Source organism: Macaca nemestrina, chromosome 1, assembly GCF_043159975.1.
Source record: "Macaca nemestrina isolate mMacNem1 chromosome 1, mMacNem.hap1, whole genome shotgun sequence".
NCBI lineage: Eukaryota > Metazoa > Chordata > Mammalia > Primates > Cercopithecidae > Macaca > Macaca nemestrina.
The window spans coordinates 128,000,791-128,007,236 of record NC_092125.1 but is presented as its reverse complement, the minus strand read 5'-3'; the positions used below and the strand labels follow the sequence as shown (position 1 = coordinate 128,007,236).

Genomic DNA, 6,446 nt, shown 5'->3' with positions numbered 1-6,446 from the left:
TTGGTTTTAATTGTCACAACCTTTTTATATTCATTATTTAGTGTGAGTTGGAAGGTAGAGCATTACCAACTGGTGAAATGATAATTTCAGATCTGCTGCACTCTTTGCATATTCATGACTGTAGAGTGGCAGTTATTTGAACCATTACACATGTTGGGTTTATCTTTTAGATGAATGATCATTTGTTGCATCATTTGATGGGAGTGTCTGAATAACAGAGTTTGGGACTCTAAAGATCACACATTTGAATACTACAACCAAGATAAATATGAAGAAACGATTTATGTTCAAAGTTTGTAGTCCACTTCTAAACTAGAAGCCAATAGTGCACAAACTAAACCAAAAAAAGCAATCCTTGGTTCTCAGGGATTGAGAACTCAATACTAGTACTCAATACTAATACTCTCAGATATGAGAGTATGAGCAAAATATAATAATTTCTTAAGTTTTTCCTTTGTTCTCTGGACTTTGATAATAATATTAAAGACCTCAGAGGGTTCGCTAGAGATTTGAGTACACAATTCTCCTAAAATAAAATATGTATCTTTCAAAAACACAGTATCATGTCTATGTCTGCTTTTCCATTTATTTTATTTATTTATTTATTTATTCTTACTATTTTTTTTTTTTTTTTTTTTTTGTGAGAAGTTATAACACCCCAGTAACATTTTCCAGCCCTGGTCAATCTCTAAACGATTGCATGCACACTTTTTCCCATTTCTCATGTCTTTTTATACAGTATAATATGAAGAGATTTGAAAACATAATGAATAATTCATTTTGAGTTAAAGTTTGGGATTTCAGAACTCAGTTTTTCCTCTTGATTGAAGTTATTGAACAATCCCTATTTTCTTTTCTTTTTTTTGTTTTTATTTTTATGTTGGTAAAAAAGTTGAACAAAAATGAACTGTGTATGACATTAAGGAATATTTTTGAGACTTGTGGCAGGTTACAAAGATAGTAAGTTCATATCTAATTTTCTTTTAGTAACCAATAGGCTTTTGTGCCATACATTTAATATCATATTTTCAGAGATGATCTAATAACTTGTTGCCAGGCAAAATTTCCCTACTAAGCTAGGTATAATTTACTGTATAGTTTTGGTAACATTCTGAGACAGGAGCATAATTAGATAGGCAGAATATAAAAAGAAAATAAATAAAGAATTAGGAAAAAATGAATCAAGAAAATTGCATGCATAGTAAAACTTCTGTGATTATTATGAAATACACGTTGTCATTATCTGCTTGCTTCTTGAACCTTACCTGTATGAAAGTTTGGTTACAGAAGGTATCTCTTACAAATGTTCTCTGGGTATTGTTTCATTGTTGTTCCCTTCATAGATGTGACATGCAAAAGGTTTTAGCATTTTGGTTGCCTATTTTTTTTTTTTTTTTTTTTTTTGCTATATTACATCTTTAAAAAATCAGTAGAGTACATTACTTGTAAGACCATTTTTAGAATAATTAACTGGTTCCAAAGGGAGAGGTTTGGCACTCAGAAAAAAAAAAAGAAAGTGTCCAAATCACTGCTGTTTGGCTTAATGTTTAGATTTTTGATTTGTAATAATAATAATAAAAAAACTGAAGCCAATGGTTGGATTCTAATACCAAAGAGAGACTAAATCACACAAGAAAAATTTAAGAATAGAGACTTTGTTAATATCAAGGCTGAGATTTTTAAAAATGCTAACAATCTAGAATTTTATTCCAGAAAGGAGAAAATACAATAGCTAGATAACAGCATGCCAATTAAAATATAAAATTTGTGCCTACAGTTAGACGCTCATGTCATGCGATTATTTTGATTCAAAAGTATTGAGGGAAGCCTTGTCTCTTTCTGTGCCACTTATCTATTTATTGCCTCTCAGTTCCAAATTCATCTTTCATTCACTGCTATGCAAAAATGTGATCTGGGTCCTTTAACTATGTTTTCTTTACCAGCTGGCATGATGGTAACTGTTGTCAGTGGAGGTTACCTTAGTAACCTCTGCCTTTTTCTGGAACCCTAAGGATTTACAGTAAGTTCTAGAGGGCGGATTTTCAGAAGTCCAGTCAGTGAGCACCCCAACAACTTATTGCCATTCTGTGAGCCATTACTTTGCCCTCTCCAACAGTTTCTGGATCTTGACTGTGTACTATATTATTTGGAGTTTTTTTTTTTTTTTTTAAATCATTAGCCAACATCACATTACTCCAATTACTTGCTATAGTTAATAACTTTTCTTATTGACCTTTTCCTGTTTGAATTACTATGTGGTTTTCCTTTCTGTTGACTACACTGTGACTGATACACCAACCAAAGCCATCTATTTCTGGAGGATTATTAAGACTCCTTGTGCTTTACATTTCCTGATATAGTGGCAGTCCATGTCCTATATCTTTTAAACTAGAACACATTTAGCCATGGATCAATACGCTGGAGATTAACTGCTCCTTTAATGTTCAAAAGTACTTAACTGGGTCTTTTCAAAATTGTTCTAAGGCATTTCTCTTTCTGGTATATTTTCGTAAGACAGTTTTTAGTATTAGATCATTTAGAGCCTGTTGCAAGAATGTAAAGAAAGGAGGTTTTACCTATTATTAAAACTGGATATATTGCATAAATCATACAAATAATTTGTGATGTATTGATGAGATAAGCTAGAGTTCAAAATCAGGAGTGCCATATTCAACCTCATGGAGGCAAACTTGCTAGTGAAAGGCATGAGACCTACAAGGTATGGGTATCGTGAACAGGAGGGTCAGAGGTGACTCTGTTGATCAAGGAAGTTCAAGAATGCCAAATACATTTGCTAATGTAGTTTTAAAATGTCATTGATTCTCTTTGCTTTTACTGAGTACTAAGGATGAGAGAAGCAGTAAAATTTCTTAGTAAGTGGTAAGACTTTTCAAATTCATCTGTTAGGAATCCAAGTAAAGTGAAAGTCTCTATCATTGGAGAGACAAGTTGGAATTCCCCAGCCGGGGACACAAAATCAAATGGAAAATTATGCTACCATCATTTATAGTTCTTTGGGAGTGGAAAGCTTTAATTCATCAAAAATAAGTCAGGAAAAAATGCAAACATTTAGAGAAAACCTGTAGCAGGTGAGTGGTTTCTTGAAATCTATTTGAAGATTTTTTTTTTTGAAATATTGGACAATGAGGCTTGGATTATTGCCGTGTTCCATTTTGACACTTTTTCCAGAATGATGCTTGTGATAAATGAGGAGTGCACTAGAAAAAGGCAGTAAGATTAGCAAAATCTCTTCACCAATACTGATGAGGCATAATGGCAAATATTTTGAAAGTTTCTACCTGAAGTCTCTGTCACCTTAAGCAACTCTTATGAATGTACTAGAAATAATCTTCAAGCAAATTTTTTTCCAGTAAATTTTGCAAATTCCAGAGCTGATCAGTGACATTCTATAACAGTATCTTTTTGCAAATCCAATGAATTGACTCTTTGGAGTATTACAGAGGTCATGATCTTAGGGAGGGATCCTTTTTTGACATAATATTCAGCTAACACATTTTAAGAGCTTCCGTGTTATTTTTTCCATATGTAATTCTATCGTTAGGGAATCCTTAAAAGCTTTATTTTAATTGTAGACTATTTTGATGGGTAAAAAAATTTACTGGTTCCACAATGTATTGTATTCTGCAGTCATATTCCAAAATATAACTGACAGCAAGTATAGATTAAATCTTATACATTTCAAAAATTAAGCAATATCTGGTAATTGCAATATGTTCTGATATCTGAGCTGATTTTACTTTTAGTAAAATATCTCACTTTATTGTTACATTGAGAGGTCTTATTCTGCCTACTATTTACTTGTTTCAGCCTTAAGTTATAATCTACCAACAAACAAGGAATGTTTAAATTTTTAAACAGAGAGTTCCAATAAATTGTTTAAAAGCATGCTTAGTTCACAACAGAAAGGATAAAAAGTCATGGATTTCCCCTTCTTTAAGTAATAAAAGAACAACAGGATATAATTCATAGCAATGAATAGAAATGTTTCAGAGGCAAACATTATGAAATTTCATAAGAGGTGAGCCTACTTGCTAATAAACGTTTCCTATTTTCAATAATTAACAATAATTGAAAGCATGAAATACCATCAAATATAAGGCACATTTTAAATTCAAAGTTGAAAAATCTCATTGTTTATTTGATGCCGCTATTGCTCATAGAAAATATGGGTAGACACCTGCCACTGGGTTTCTGGAATACCTTTAATAAGAAATTGGTCTGAGATCATTCAAATGAGATTGAGTCTAACCTCCAAGGTCTTGCCCAGAGCACTCATATACAAATATGTATTATGGGTTTACAATAACAAAGAAGATGCAGAGTAGAAATAAAAACTTTAATTAAATCACGCAGTTCTTGTTTCTGTTTAGAGTCACAGGGAAATTTCAGTTAGGAGGTTTCATAAAAATTGGGATTCCATTGCCTAGAATACAAACTGATACTCTTAATAACTTTTTGTTTTTATATTGCTTTATTGAACAATAAGTGATTTACAGTAAACTTCACTTCTGTAAAGTGTACAATTTATTGAGTTTTGAATGTGTATATAGTCATGAAAAAATTTTTTAATTAAGATAATAAAGATATCCATCACCTACAATCCTTTCCTCAAATCCCTGTATAAATTAAATCCTTATTTTCCCTGTCCCCTTCCATACTCTCCACCAAGGTTGGAGACAATAATATTCTTTTTTGTCAATATTTATCAATAATAAATGTACAGACTTTTATATAGAGAATCATATAGTAGATACTCCATTTTGTTTTCTTTGTTTTTCTATAACTTAGCATAATAATTTTGAGATTCATCCTTGAAGTTATATCTGTTGATAGCTTGTTTTCTTTTACAGCTGAGTGGTATTATGTTTAATCCATTAACTCTGAAAGGTACAATCTGTTAATCCATTACCATGACAGAGATATGGAAAATTAGTTCTTTACTTAAAAGTTCCCGAATTTGCAATTTCTAACACTACCAGAGAGGGGAAAAAAAACAAAGCTTCAACTTGCAGTTTTTCTCAGTCAGTGGAACCTACTGGAGATATGTAAGGAAAATGGTCATCTTTTAGAGGCTGACTTATGATTTCTATGAATTATTTTTTTACCTGCCACATTGTACAGTTTAAGATTTCTCATTATTTCAAATATTGCCATTTCAGCTAGTTGGATTCTGCATGAAAATTTTCAATTTGGATCTGATTTATATGGAGGCCTTTCAGTATGAATGCCTTCTTGGAAATTATCCTGTTTCAACTGTCTTAAAGATGGTCAATGAGAAATGTGAGCGTATTCAATTATGTGAGTACATTAAGTAGTAGATTTAGTGTGAGTCATAAAGGAGCTGGATTTTTCATAGTCATAGACTTTTTGTTTCCTTTCAGATTACTAATATTAATTAAAATCAATACTTGAAAAGGAATCAAAACTTGCAAAAATAATCTAGTTTAATCTTATTAGGTAAAGATTTCATTTATCAAGACAACTGTATAAACTCAGTAGAAACACTTCAATTTATAAATATTTTCCAATCAATTGAAATATTAAGTCTTAGATGGGGACTTTCTTTTTTTAAAAAAATAAATTTTATTGTGTATATTTGAGGTTTTCAACGTGATGTTTTGGAATATACAGAGATAATAAAATGATTATTGTATTGAAAAAATTAACATCTCTCATCATATAATTAATTTTTCATAACAAGAACAGTAAAATCTACTTATTTAACAAAAATCTCAAATACAAGTTTCATTAAATATAGTCCTCATGTTGTATATTAGATCTCTGGACTTGTTCATCCTATATATCTGTTACTTGATGTTTTCTGATATACATCTCCATTTCTTCCTTCCAGGTCCTGCCCCTTCCCCTGACAACCACGGTTTCATTCTCTGTTTCTTTATATATGAACATGAAAAATAAATTCTACATATAAATGAGATCATGATTTTTGTTTTTTGTTTTTTTCTGTGCCTGATTTATTAACACTTAGGTTGTTTCTATATCGTGGCTATTGTGAATAATGATTAATGAATATTTTGAATAGACTGTAATCTACTGGAAGTATTTACAGTTTTTGATAAATCATGTCCAAATGACCTATTTCTTTTCACAAAATTATAGCTTTTCTGGAAGCTTTGTCTCTTCAAGATAAAAGAATAGCAATATTGATTGAGTCAGTCTTATTACCAATATTCTTCCTGAATATAGATGCAAAAATTCCTATAGAAACAGACAAGCTTCACTTCTGTTTTCCACTATGTCGTTTAAAGAATTTGGAAGTTGTCACTTCTGTCTACCTGAGGAGAAAAAGGTGAACAAACTAAAAATCAAAATTTTTTCTTAGATCCATTAGAGAATTCACGTATGAGGCAAACCATTCCCTTGAAAACTAGTGTCAGCCAGATGCAGAAAATCACAGCTTATCA

The 6,446-nt window shown here is 31.2% G+C and overlaps 1 long non-coding RNA gene across 1 annotated transcript; it reads left to right on the top strand.

Annotated features, from left to right (window-relative positions):
• Positions 1-2,009: 2,009 nt before the first annotated feature.
• Positions 2,010-5,965, top strand: LOC105489191 (uncharacterized). The gene is made up of 4 exons (XR_011609138.1): positions 2,010-2,087; positions 2,908-3,089; positions 5,181-5,319; positions 5,873-5,965. It is a non-coding gene; the product is annotated as an uncharacterized lncRNA (long non-coding RNA).
• The last annotated feature ends 481 nt before the right edge of the window (positions 5,966-6,446 follow it).